The 13,918-nt window shown below is 38.2% G+C and overlaps 1 protein-coding gene across 7 annotated transcripts in view; it reads right to left on the bottom strand.

Annotated features, from left to right (window-relative positions):
* Nucleotides 1-9,206, bottom strand: part of ZNF644 (zinc finger protein 644) — a 120,700-nt gene extending 111,494 nt beyond the window's left edge. Inside the window, exons 1-3 of one of the 7 annotated variants that reach the window (XM_058538495.1) lie at nt 8,923-9,206; nt 8,622-8,734; nt 4,762-8,136 (exon numbers count right to left, since the gene is read on the bottom strand). The gene's annotated coding sequence lies outside the window, so the exon portion shown is untranslated. The other 6 variants (XM_058538494.1, XM_058538492.1, XM_058538499.1 and 3 more) reach the window with 6 other exon arrangements.
* Between the last annotated feature and the right edge of the window lie 4,712 nt (nt 9,207-13,918).

Below are 13,918 nucleotides of genomic sequence, written 5' to 3' on the forward strand. Positions count from 1 at the left end.
ATATTAAGCAAACTTATTACAAATTCAAAAAAACAAAACTTCTTTTAAAGTATTTTCATTCATAAGCAAAAAGCATTCATAACCCAAAAGTTAATGAGAAAGTATTTTCATGTCCATTTCTCCACCATTTACAAAATATATCTATTCCTCAAAACTAGGCATACTTGAATGTTACAATACATATTTTCATTGTTATGTACTTTTTACAACTTGATTATAAGTAATACACATATTAGAAAAAAAATCTTTCTCCCCAAGGCACCAATTGTTACACTACAATAAGGCCTCTACAGCTCAATATTTATGAAAAACAACGCTGTAACCATTAATTCCATTTGAAAAATAAAAATGACTCAAGCAGTAGAGGCAAAAATCATGATCAATAATTCCATTTCAGTTCTCAGTTTATAAAGTGTCCTTCATAGATTTTAACCAAACGTCTGTGCAACTGTCCTTGAGGGAACATTCTAGTTCTTTACACACAAATAAAGGTCAAAATCTTTCAGGTTGAGAGTGGATACTTACCTGTAAACAGAAGTACACCAATTTATTAACTACTCCTACAGTCACAATCAGAAATACTCAAATACCTTATTAAGTAACCTGAAATGCCTGAAAGCTAACTTACATAATGCCTAGAAGCTACTACTAAGGAGGATCCAAAAGGCATCTATATAAGGAGGCAATCCAAGACCTGCTCTATCTACTTCTTGGCTATATGCCTAGCGAGTACTATAATGAAAGCAAGCCAGACAACTATGTTATCTGTGGAAGCAATTCAAATCTCTGCATTCTAAACAAATTTTCCAGTCATAAAACTAACCTCTAAAGGGTTACTATTAATGAAAACTAAGAAACATCTCTCTGATCTTGGCATAAACCACACTGGAAAAAAACAGAAGGGCCACAGTACCAACTACCTATCATCTCATTTACCTCCAAATTCACACAGCTATGCCAAACAAGGATAGAAAAGAGATAGATTCAAGCATCAATTCTCATTACCCTTGGAAGGTAGGACAAATATGCCATAAACAAGTTCAAAAATAAGTCAAACTTATTTATGGTGATAGAAGTCAGAATACTTCTGTGAGGGGGAATGAACAGGAGGGGGCACCTTTTTCAGTGCAGAAACTGTTATACATCTTGATCTGTGTAGTAGTTTTCCGGGTATATTTATATGTAAAATTTCATCAAGTTGTACTCACAAGATTTGTGCACTTCACTGTATGTAAGTTATATCTAAATAAAATATTTAAAAACAAGTCACCAATAAAGGTCAAATCTAAAAACCTTTTCTCAGTTCTCATCCTTTTTGCTCATTCTCCATCATACTGCTAGTCATAGAATACCAACATTCCCTAAATGCAATTCTTTCCCCTTAGAACACTCACAAAGCAAGTACTCTTCTGGCATCTTTCTTATTCTGCCTCATATTAGTTCACTTAGATATTAATATTCATCAAGCGCTCATGTACAAGACATGAATTAGGTACATGAATTAGGTACCCTCCAACATATAATGTCTCACACACACACACCCCCCATACAAACCAAATTTCCTAAATTGGATTCAAGCCACTCTATTATCAGGTTTCAAATTTTATCTCATATTTTATTTCCTACCACTTCTTTACAGGAACATTCTTTTCCAACATCCTCTTTTCTCAGCTATCCTTTATTAAGGCTTAGTTCAATTTCTACTTTATCCTTTCTCCATACTTGTACAAAACTTAGTATCTGTATCTGCACTGTCCAATATGGTAGCCATATGTGGCTAGCGAGCACTTGAAGTCTGGCTAGTCTGAATTGAGACGTGCTTTAAGTACATAACACACACTGGATTTTGAAGACTTGGTGTGAAAAAAGAAGAATGCAAAATATCTCAATCACATTTACATATTGAAATGATAATGCTTTGGATATACTGGGTTAAATAAAATACATTAATAAAATTAATTTTACCTACGTCTTTTTATTTTTTAACGTGGCTATAGAAAATTTTAAATTACACTTGTGGCTCAACATGTTTCTATTGGGCAGTGCTAACCTATACAATCTATTTATAAACGCCCCACAAATTACCTTTTAATATATGTCATCTATCCAATGAGAGTGTAAGAATTCAATATTAAGCTTTTGTCCTTTTATAAAGATTACTATATTAGAAATTACTAATAGTAACTACACAGGATCTAAGTACCTATTTAATTTTAATATTACTTTTTAAAGATTTTTAACAAGGAAGCTTAAGGCATTTCAAAATATAAAAGTATAACAAAAGTTCTGCTTTCACATAGTGATAAACTGAAAATGTCATCTACATTTTACACATATACAATTTTAAGTAAAATGTCGCACCAGAAAGGATAGAGAGTATTATTAAACCTGTAGCATTTCTAATCCCAAAGAGCGCAAATTCTGATTAAGCTACATTATTTTTCATCTTAGTCACTAACTAAAGAAAAAGGCAGCTTCCATTTTGACCAATATCATTGTACCAATGTCCAGCAGCCAAGACAAAGAGCCTTTATATGGTGGTATGAATAAACAATGTGGGCAATAAGACACCACTTGAAATAAGGGTAGGCAGAAAAATGCTTTTATAACTTTAAGTTTTACAAGTAGGAGATAAAACTTACAATTATATAATTAGGTTAAAGGATAGACATATAGAAACGACAGGAAGGCAGAACAGAGAGGTCTCATCTGTAGAATCAAGATTCACCTAGATTCAAACTTGGCTGCTCTACTATTTACTATCTATGTGACCTGAGTCTGTTTCCTTGCATGTAAAATGGGAATACACACAGCACAGTATTATTATACATTTTGTGTGTTTGTTTGTGTGTGAGGAAGATTAGCTCTGAGCTAACATCCACTGCCAATCCCCCTCTTTTTGCTGAGGAAGACTGGCCCTGGGCTAACATCCGTGCCCATCTTCCTCCACTTTATATGGTATGCCACCACAGCATAACTTGACAAGTGGCAGCACGGTATTATTATAAGGAACACATAGGAGATGCTTAATGTCAGTCTCATCTCCTTTTCCTTCAACACTAATGATTACACAATGGTGATGAGATTATTATGAGTAACGTTCCCCTCTTCATTTTTCAAACTGCTGAAAACAATTTTTAAGCATATATGAAACTTCTGGTATTTCACACTCACACCCCTCCTCACGTGAACTTAAAATTACTTTTACCAGCTGTCTTTTACAATTGTTTTAAAAAGCTTAAAATTTGGGGGGGGGGGGGAGTGGGTAAGTGGTAGAAGAAAAATTAAAAGGGGAAATAAGTTTAAGACCATACCAGAACAGGCATATACAAAACAAAGAAAAGCGTGGAGAGGAAAAAGGCAAAAGGAAATGCTGTTTGAGGAAATTCCCGACTCAGACTAAGCAATGCAAAGATAATATGCCTCTCCTCAATCTGACTACTGTTGAAGCCACCTCTCACTCTCATCTGGGATTTATATGTACATTACATATAAATATATGTAGCCACCCACTCTCTTCTCTCTACTAATGGTCGCCACCTTCCTCCTGGTCAAAAATTTAAAGAAGAGTGAAGAAATTCAGGATGTTGTAACAAAGACAAACCAACACACTGGTTGGGAAATAACTTCACTAAAACGCACTCATTCCTAGGTGCATTTATTCATCAGCTGACAGTCATAAAGGGAATGTGTTCCTGAAATACTGAATCTGGTTACAGCTTTTGCTACTAGAACTGGAGAAAGTACACTTTGATGCCCACCTCTGACTTCCTTTATAACAACCTTGCCTTTGCAGACGTGTCTAAAAATGGAACATTAGCAAAAAGTATACAACTCCAAATCACTCCAGGTGAAAATTTCAAGTTACTATAGAAAAAATAATTAAACAATGGTAATAATAATTATTATTATTCTAAAATTTAACATTTATTCAGCATTCACTGTATACCAGAAAGCTAAGAACTTTACATGAATTATGTAATGTAAACCCTAAACCTCTATGAAGATGGTATTATTGTTAAATCCATTTGCCTAGTACTCACACAGTTGGATTTTAACCCCACCAGTTTTACTTCAAAGGTTACACTTTTAAACCTTACCTCATTCTGCCTCTATTTATATATGCGTAATTACAAATGCAATTATGATTTTCTGCGTGGGTTTATATACACATGTGTGTTTGTGAGTGTGTGCATAATATTTAGTAAGTCAACAATAAGCAACGGGCAATTAATTTTAACTCTGGCAAGGCCTTTATCCACCTTTGCAAACCATTCAACAATAACTGGGAATCACCTCCTCCCCAATAAATGATGTTTTGAAAGTACTAGTTATATTTAACATCTTCCTCAAGAAACTGATGAAAAAGATATGCACTAAGCTTTCAAGTAAAACGATGAACATCATGGAAGAAAGGATAAAAATGTTAATCTTTCATAAAAATTAGATAAATAATTGTTACAATACAGGTAAATATACTGTGTAAACTTTCAAGTACTTTAGTCCTAACACTTTATTAGGCTTTTTAATTTTAAATTATCCATTTGGATCATAATATATTTTAAATTTCTGGACTTTGTACAAAAGTCTTTTAAAAGCTGTATTTTCAACTTCAATGAATGGCTTACACACTAAAAGACTTAATATCTAAAATCTGTATTTATTACTCTAACCAACTTCAACTGTATCACAATCTAGACTAATAGAATTAAATTTCAAGGAACAAAATCACTTATCTGTACTTTTCACAAAGTTACTTACAAGATCACAGTTCCAGGAATACCAAATGAAATGGGAAGGCTACAGCTTACAGAGAGAAGAGGTAGGGCAAAGATCAGTTGAGGGAGATTGCAACGGAAATCTCTTAGAAACACTAATCTTTATGAAGTCTCATTTTCCCCCATCCAAGAGAAGTGTGCAATGCTGTTGCTTCTGCCCTGGCATCCTCCTCCTCCTCTTCCTCTTGAAATCCTCTGCTTTTCTCCTCCTGGAAAGTTATATCACAGGATTTTTTGTTTTTCTTGCTAACATTTCTCAATTGTCAAAGGATGTCCTACCTTGAATTGAAAAGAACAAAAACATACTAACTCCGCATAATCACATAAGAGTTCCCAGTAAATTCAAAGAGAATAGTAACTCCAAAGCTCAACTTTCGCAAATCTAAGAAAAAATTAAGTTTAACAGTAGAGCAAATGGCCCCTAGAGAAGACAAAACACCTTTTCCACGGAGACTCCATCTCCCTGAAGAAAGACTATGAATTGAATTTGGTGTTCTACCTGCTAGTTCTCAAGTGATCTTAAGTGTTTGCTTGTTTTTAAGAGGGGGAAGAAGAGAAATACTTTAGCCAACCAGCAGGGTGAGCTAATGCTAGAATCAGTTTGATTATTCTCAATTCTCTCAAAATTCAATAGTGTAAATGGTTTGCACTGTTAAAAGCAGCTATATCTAATAAACCTGAATTAAAAGACACTACTTCTAGAACTGCTTCAGGCAGTGCTACATCTCAACTTTTTCAATATTTACAGATCCTCTATCTACAAAAGACATTCTCCATACCAGAGATTAATGATAACAAATAAATGTAAAAAAATTGGAGCTCATTTGACTATCCAAAATATTATAGTAGCCACCTTTCATTCTATGTTTATTTTATAGGGCTTTCAATTTAAAAAGATTTTAAACAGTTTTTTTAAAAGGACTGGAAAAATTGTTATTCTATGAAATTAGGGCTGGGTAATTCAACATACCCATTTCTGCATTCGGTGCAAACTACAGCTGCCTTACCATCTGCCTGAAAAACAGTCATGACAAAAACATTCCTATAAGAATAAGATCTACTTTTTTCCTTTGGAATCATACCCTGAGAAAAGAGCCTAAATAAGTAACCCTAAACACTAACAGTGTATTTGGGATGAGAAAAAGATGAACTTCATCTTTTCTGACAATTAATTTCTCTAAATTGCAGGTATCCCCACCACTTCTAGTGACTGTCCTTGAGTCTTTCTTTTCCCCTCCTAATACACAATCCAGTCTCATTTCAACCACAACCAAAACTCTCCCTCTTGTAACTTGAATGGCAAACTAAATCTGCAAAATGTTTAATGTTTGCAAGTGACAGACTCACTCTTTAATCACAAATAATCTGAGGGTAATCCTAATTATCAAAAGACTAAAGTGTAATTGAATCCACTTACATACATAGTGTTGAAAATTAAGAAATAGCTTATCAACTTCCCTAGAAAAATCAATAATTTAAATGATCCATAAAAGCTTTAAAACCTCAAGACAATGTAACTGGTTTTGTTAAATTTGATATCCAAAGAAATTAAAGATAACTGTGGGATCCCACCATAAGAGATTTTACTACTTGTTGAATTTCCTAACAGATTTTACAGATCTACTACTCGGTAGTAGTAGTTGTAGTTAGTCTTAACAAGCTGTTTTTAACAAGGGCTGGTGTAAGTGGCATGTCCATTTATCCAACTGCAATGCTATTACAAAATGAAAGGCACTAGCATCATTGTTTTCAGCATCTATCTCATTTCTTACGTAATAACTGGTAGTACTGGCAGTTATTTCAAACCTTCCAAGAAGTTTATTCAGTTTTTTTAAATTTCTGGGTCAAGAATGCTCTTTAAAACCTCAAAGTTCAAAATGAACATTGCTCTGAAATTATCTGAAATGTATTTTCCATCTGAATTTGTTTCACTGAAAGTCACTTTAAAAACTAAGTCATCATATCACATTAAATACAAGTTTTTAACTTATTTTCACAGAAGTTCTATTTAATATAATAGTACCTAATTAACAAGTATTCTCAAACACACTGCTTTATTTTTTAATCATTATTAGTTACAGACAACTACCTTCTCATCCCAGCAATGTGATCAATGAAAACGGCAATAGGGTAGCAGTTGAGAGACAATTTTTCATTATGCCACTAACTTAATCATCTCTGGCTCTTGATACACCATAAAAGACAGGGTAAGAAATAGTTGTCCTCTGAGTAAAACTGTATGATTCAGTAATACATTTTGCCAATGTTAATTGATCTCCCATTCATTAATACAAGAAGATTGTTCTCTATTAGGAGAAAAGCTAAAAGGGGGAAATATATATTGAAAAAAGGAAAACGCAAGTTTTAAGTAATGTTGAAAAGTTCAAATTTCAATTTGAACAGAGACTCAAATGTGTTTAAATATCCCTTCAATCAAGTAATTTAATTTGTTAACATGACCTGGCCAAAACAAAACAGTTGTTTCCAAATTTTGTACTTCAAATACTAGTTAATACCTATCTACAAAGTATGATGTAGTCGTTAAGTGCAGTATCACTTTGTTAGAAATTCTAAACCTTACACTGCCGTGATTTTAACAGCAATATACATATCACTGCATTAATACTAGCCAAGCCTTCATGTTTCATCTATTAAAATTCCTAAACTAAATTATAACTTCTTCATAAAAACTAATCTTTTCTTATCAGACCTACCAATGCAATACTGCTGCCATCAATTTCCCTGGATACTTACACATGGCACTGAAGGCAAACAGCAGGAATCCTTCCTTTGAGTAACTTGAGTTGTCTACGTTTTTTGAAATGCTTTCCTTCTTGTAGGACCAAAAAATGTACCTAAACTACTGCAGAGAGGCAATATACTATTAAGGCAAATCTAATCTGTCATCCAGATGCAACAAGCCTGGCATTAGTCAGGAATGGCCAGAAGAGATGATGGTGTTTTGGCATTTCTGTTGAACTTTTTAACTTGTATACAAAACAGGACCATCATTCAGACCCCGGGTTGTGTTTATCCCCTCGTTGAGTACTTCTTAATGACCACACAAAATCTGAAGTCTAAACATAAAAGTTTTATAACAACTAAAATTATGTCAATATCACTTCAACAGTTCAGGAAAAGTTTTCCACTAATGTTGCTAAACCATGGATGGATCCCAACACGAGAGTCGTCTGTGGAAGTCTGGTAACAAGAAACCTTTAGCTCCACCACCTAAGTTTCCAATCACTGAGAAGGGTCTGGGACAACTCATCTTCAGGTTCACGGGAGAAGTGGAGCACACCTGCTTTCCTCTGGCAGAGATTAAGCTCCCAGGGACACAAAGGCCAGGGAATCAGACCTGGAGAAGCAAAAAGCTTTAGCTGGACACCCACCAAGCCCCTGGCAACCCACACACTTTGAGCGATTTACCTCTTGCTGTTACTGCCCGGGCACCTAGCGGCATAAGATCTTGCAGAACGGGGGGCGGGGAGGGCTATGCGGTTCTGGTCCCACCTTAGGGGAGGGGTGTTACAGTTAATGCCAGAGCTGGCGCTTCTGGCCAAGACCGAGCAGCCCCGACGAGAGGGGTTGGTGACTGCCCTCGGACCGCCCCGTTACTCAGTGCATTGCAATGGCGACCGCCAGGCTCCCCAAGCCGCCTGATCTCGGCCCCTTCCCCCTACTGCTCACTGGCTGCTCGGCTTCATGTGACTAAACAAAACCCCCAAGTCTAGTGCCCAGCTCAGCCCCTTTGTGTCCGCTACCGGATCCTCCGACGCCGCTGTGGAAAGGTCCCCCCCCACCTCCGCCGAGTCCCGCCCCGCGGCGGCCACCGCCGCTCACCTCAGGCTCCGCCGCCCCCCGCGGCCGCCGCGGCCGCCGCCTCCCCGAACCCGGGGCCCGGGCTCCTTGTGCAGCACCAACTCCGCCTCCTCGGCCGCCGCCGCCATCTTAGCCTGTGCGGCAAAATGCGTCCTTTTGGATGGTTGGGACCCAGCCTAGGGCGTCGCTCCCCGGGCCCGAGCGCCGAAGGCCGGGTCCCCCAACTTCTTCCGCCACCCTCAGTCCCGCAGCCGCCACAGCCCCCAGGCCCGAAACCCACTCGGGGCTCGACGAACCCGACCAAATAACCCCTGAAACTCACAGTTTGGTGCCGTGTGCGTCAAACCGGGGCGACGTTGGGAGCGCGCGGCGTCCCCGCGTCACACGCCGCTCTGTACGCTACTAGGCTCCAACGGCCCCCCTCCGCTCCCCGCTTTTCGCCTCCGGCCCCGGTTCCCACGGCGCAGGCGCGCTGCTTTCCCGCCTCTACCGAGCTGCGGGCCGCGGGGGTGGCCAGCGAGGAGCTCTGGGGCAGCCTCGCGCTGGTGGGGCGTCTGGGCCAATTAGACAAACGGAGGCAGCAGAAACAGTGCACCACTGTTCTCGGGTGCCAGAAACCAAACAAGGTCACCTCCCCCAGAGCTGACCTAATCACTCTCAAGGAGGTTCCCGCCCCAAAGTAGGCACGCTCCAAATATGGTGGTGCCCAAACTCTGCAAGACCCAAACACTTAGACGAGCCTAGGCCCTTTAAGGTGGAACAGGCCCATATTTGATTTCCACAATCGCTAGCGTGCCAAAATTCCTTTTCTTTTTCTACTGTTGAGGAAAACAGCTAAAGCACTCAAGAGTGCCAGTCACGACTGTAGAGTAATGGGCAGAGGAAGGGTTTTGGATCTTAAGGAGACCAAGTGTTGGGAGATGCTCGATGGCCAGGCAAAGCCTCAACTGTGGCATCTCAATTAGCGGAACAGCGTACCCTACAAGGTGCCCTGGGTTTGGTCCAATTTGATTCTGTGAGGATACTTTATCCCTGCGTTACTGAATGTGCCATGGGTCTCCAATTAAAGTTACATAAGAAGCACTTGAGATACTGATTAACCCTTGAAAGAATCAGTAGATCCCGAGAGAGTTCCAGAAATCTTCCTTTTTAACAAGCATCCACTGCGGGAGTGAGAGGAAAGGGTTTTACAAACTACACGTTGAGAAACACTGATTAGGGGCTATTCTCTTTGCTTTTGAACTGAGCAAACAAGAAGTTGCTAACATGTTTGACATGAACCAAAAGTTGCTGAGGAATCTACTAGTCCTCACTTAATAAACTCTTTGGCTTTTCTGAATCTCTGTTTTCTCATTTAAAAAAAAAAATTTCATTAGTTTAGCAGCTATCACAAACTGTGCTCCTCCAAACCCTCAAGATGTTATTGGCATTCAGAGGAATATACTATAATTGCATTTATTTGACAAGAATGAGAAACATTCTCTTTCCTATAGGATGTTAACTTCATCATTATTATGAGCAAACATAGATTCCAAACAACAAACATTTATATTTGCTGTATTAGTTAATAATAGTAGCTAGCACTTTTGAGTGCTTACTATGTAACAAGCATTGGTCTAACTCATTCAACTTTATTACAACCTAATGAGGCAAAGAGAGGTTAGGTAATTTTCTCAACATCACACAGCTCTTTGGGCTCTTTCAAAATGCAGATTTTCCTTCCTCATTTACACAAATGAGTAAACAATAAAATGTAATGTATATATATTTTCAGTCAGTTGGGAGGAGTGCCCTTTGGGTCATTTCATCTGCAGAATCCATTAAAATTGGACATTCTCAGTTTACTATTGAACTTACAATAAATAAAATTATTATGCACATTATATCACTACAAAAGCAGTTACCAACAAGAAAAAAACTCTATTGTGAATGTACACCGCTGACTGATGTGCAGACAGTACGTTCCACAAGCAAATGGAACCACTTAGAACTCAACTATGATCAGGAATTGGTCTCACTAATGAAACTGTTTGTTTATACTAGAATTCAGCAACCAAACTGTAATACTATAGAAATAGTAATAGTAGTATAAGTAACAGTAGTAATTGTAATAGTAAAAGTAGTAACAGTTGGTGAAGCTCTTTATAAACAAAATAGATGTCAAAAAACTTTCTGTGAGTGGGGGAAAACTTGATAATGGCAGAAAGCTTGAATAACGTAATGCAAAAAGAAAAAAGGATGCAGGCAACTGTAAAAATTCAAGAACCAATTAGTGGCTTAATGCCAAAATATTTAAAGACATTAAAAAGAAATTGCAGTTGAGAATGAAAATCAAGATGTGAAAAACAGTTTGACCCTGGGAGAAAATTCACAAGCAAATCTACCCACTGTAATAAAATAATGGTCTGATGAATCACCTGGTGAAGAATCTTTAAAAAGAAAGAAAGTGAAAGCAAGACCTAGCTATTATTAATATGTTAAAATCTAACAATATTAGCACAATATATGAATCCACTAGTTATTCCAGTGAATGGAATTACCCAATAAAAGATACAAAGTAAGCTGTGGTCTCAAATGACTTAATCAAAAAGAAAATGCAGTTTAATGTTGGATAAAAACAGGTAGTTCTCCACATTCTAATACTTCTGAATTCCAGGCAAAAAGAAAAAAAATGAAATATTGATTAACCTACTATCCTAGTAATAAAGTCAAGTCAAGTTTTGGATTTATCTTAGGACTTCAGTAGTTCTGGACCCACCTCTGAGTACCAAAACTGTAAGGCAGTCTCATTTGCAGAACTGCAAATATTACAATATGTTCATTGACTGAGGTGGGTGGGCGGTAGGAGGTTTGGCATAGAGAGAGATGAAGAAGTAAACAGAGGTCAAGTCTTATATTTATTTTTGTCTCACACTAATCCCAGCATAGAGCGTTACACAGGTATACAATAAATAATTCTGTTCAATTCAACCAACATTTACCACTTACTTACTTTATGGCAGGCACTGTACTAGGCACTGTCAGCAAAAAGAGGAATAAGACAATTCCTTGCACATATTCAATAAATGGTAGTTGAATGAATAAGGAACTTTTATAGTCCAATAAAAGAACTAGACAAAAAGATACAATCAACTCTCAATTTACCAGGGAATGGGGGAGATGAGGAAATAGATTATGAAGATTTCAAAATCAGAGTTAAAACAAAACCTCATAAAACATGGTACAAAGTAGGTTTAGTATATACATATTTAGTAAAAATTATATCTAATATTTAGGAACACATTTAACCACTCTAATTCATCAGCATATCAGAAGTAGACCATGAGCATATATGACCTTGTTCACAGAACACATGTAGAGAAAGAAAACGGTGAGCCATGAAAACTTAGATTAAAAATATGTAAGGAATGGGGCCGGCCCGGTGGCGCAAGCGGTTAGGTGCGCGCGCTCCGCTGCGGCGGCCCGGGGTTCGCTGGTTCGGATCCCGGGCGCGCACCGACGCACTGCTTGGTGGGCCATGCTGTGGCGGCGTCCCATATAAAGTGGAGGAAGATAGGCACCGATGTTAGCCCAGGGCCGTCTTCCTCAGCAAAAAAAAGGAGGAGGATTGGCGGATGTTAGCTCAGGGCTGATCTCCTCACAAAAAAAAAAAAAAAAAAAAAAAAAAAAAAAAAAAAAAAAAAAATATGTAAGGAATGAGTAGAGGAGAAGTCCAAGAAAATAAGAAATGAAGGGATACGAGGAGATTCAGGCAAGAGTGTAGCATCACAGAAGCCGAGGAAGTATTGGTACCAGCTTGCTTTGTTGTTGTTAGTGCCCTGGAGTCCTAGTGAACCTGTGCCGGGTCTTTTTGCACCATCCTGTCACCTTCCAGGGCTACATCTGCTGCCATTTCATGGCCAATTTTTTTGGAATTGAGTGACCAGTTTCTTCTTCCCAGTCTGTCTTAGTCTGGAAGCTCTGCTGAAACCTGTCCACCATGAGTGACTCTGCTGGTATTTGAAATATCTGCAGCATAGCTTTCAGCATCACAGCAACATGCAGCCGCTACAGTATTATAATCCACAGATGGGTGGTGTGGTTCCCTGATCGGGAAACGAACCCGGGCCTAGACCATGAGTGACAAATCCTAACCACTAGACGACCAGCGCTGGCTAATAGCTTACTACTATAACAAATAATAAGTGAAACTTCACTGTGTTAAGCCATTGAGATTTAGGGGGTATTTTTTACCCCCAAATCTCAATGGCTTAACACAATAATGTTTCATTTCTTATTCAGGTTATACTCCACTGCAGTCAGTGAGAAGGAGAGAAGAGGCCTCAGAGCAGTTATTCAAGCACCTAAGGTCCTTCTATCATATGGCTTTGCCATTCCCTAAGGTCTTAGAGTTTTCTACTGGATCCTCTGCAAAGAGAGAGCACACACCCCACTTAAATGCAGACGAGGCTGGGAAATGTAGTTGTATGCCCTGGAGGAAAAGGAAATGGGACTGGTGAGCAGAAAGCAGGGTCTCTGCACATCCTGAGTAAATGTAGCAGAGAGGTTATGAAAGATAAGTGTGTCCATTGGGTGTACAAGATTGTGGGTGACCTTGGTAATGGCAAGGTCGGTGAAGTGGCTCAGCCCACTGCAGTAAGTTCAGGAGTAAAGGAAACGAAGGCGAAATAGCACTGAGTCTGATCAACTATGGAAATCTGACAAGATCAAGCAACTGGACTCACAAGGCTCGGACTAATCCGAGGCTATAGACTATAGGTAAACGCCACTGCTCAAGGATTCTTGGCAACTAACCAGCCAGCATTCTCCTGGTAAGAAGAAAGCCCTCGCTAGGCCTGCATCAGACTTCCACACACATTAAATTTGAGAAATGCCTTTATTGTTTATATTTTCCAGAGTGAAAGATTCCAGATGTTACAAAATATTTGGCTGAGATCCATCCAAGGAAAAAGGGCATCTGTAATTTCAGCCATCCCATGTGCTTTACTAAAGAAAATGAGCATAAAATAGTAAGCCAATGCATTGCATTATATGTATTGATTTACTTTGTAATCAATAATTGGGAGATATAATTGAACAAATGTGTTCCTTTAACTACATGGCATTAATTAGAAATTGGACTTTGATAGCTCTAGTTTAATTGTAAATGAAATTAAATGTCTTCAAAATGAACATTAAAATCTCTCTCATATATCATTTACTTAAATTTTCTAAATAGGTTGTAAGAAGAAAAAGAATGGTGGTTGCAACCTTTAAAAAATAGATTTAGGAAATATTTAGTCCAAAATAGAAATACAGGTCTAAAAATATAACATGAT

Source organism: Diceros bicornis, chromosome 4 (assembly GCF_020826845.1).
Source record: "Diceros bicornis minor isolate mBicDic1 chromosome 4, mDicBic1.mat.cur, whole genome shotgun sequence".
Lineage (NCBI taxonomy): Eukaryota > Metazoa > Chordata > Mammalia > Perissodactyla > Rhinocerotidae > Diceros > Diceros bicornis.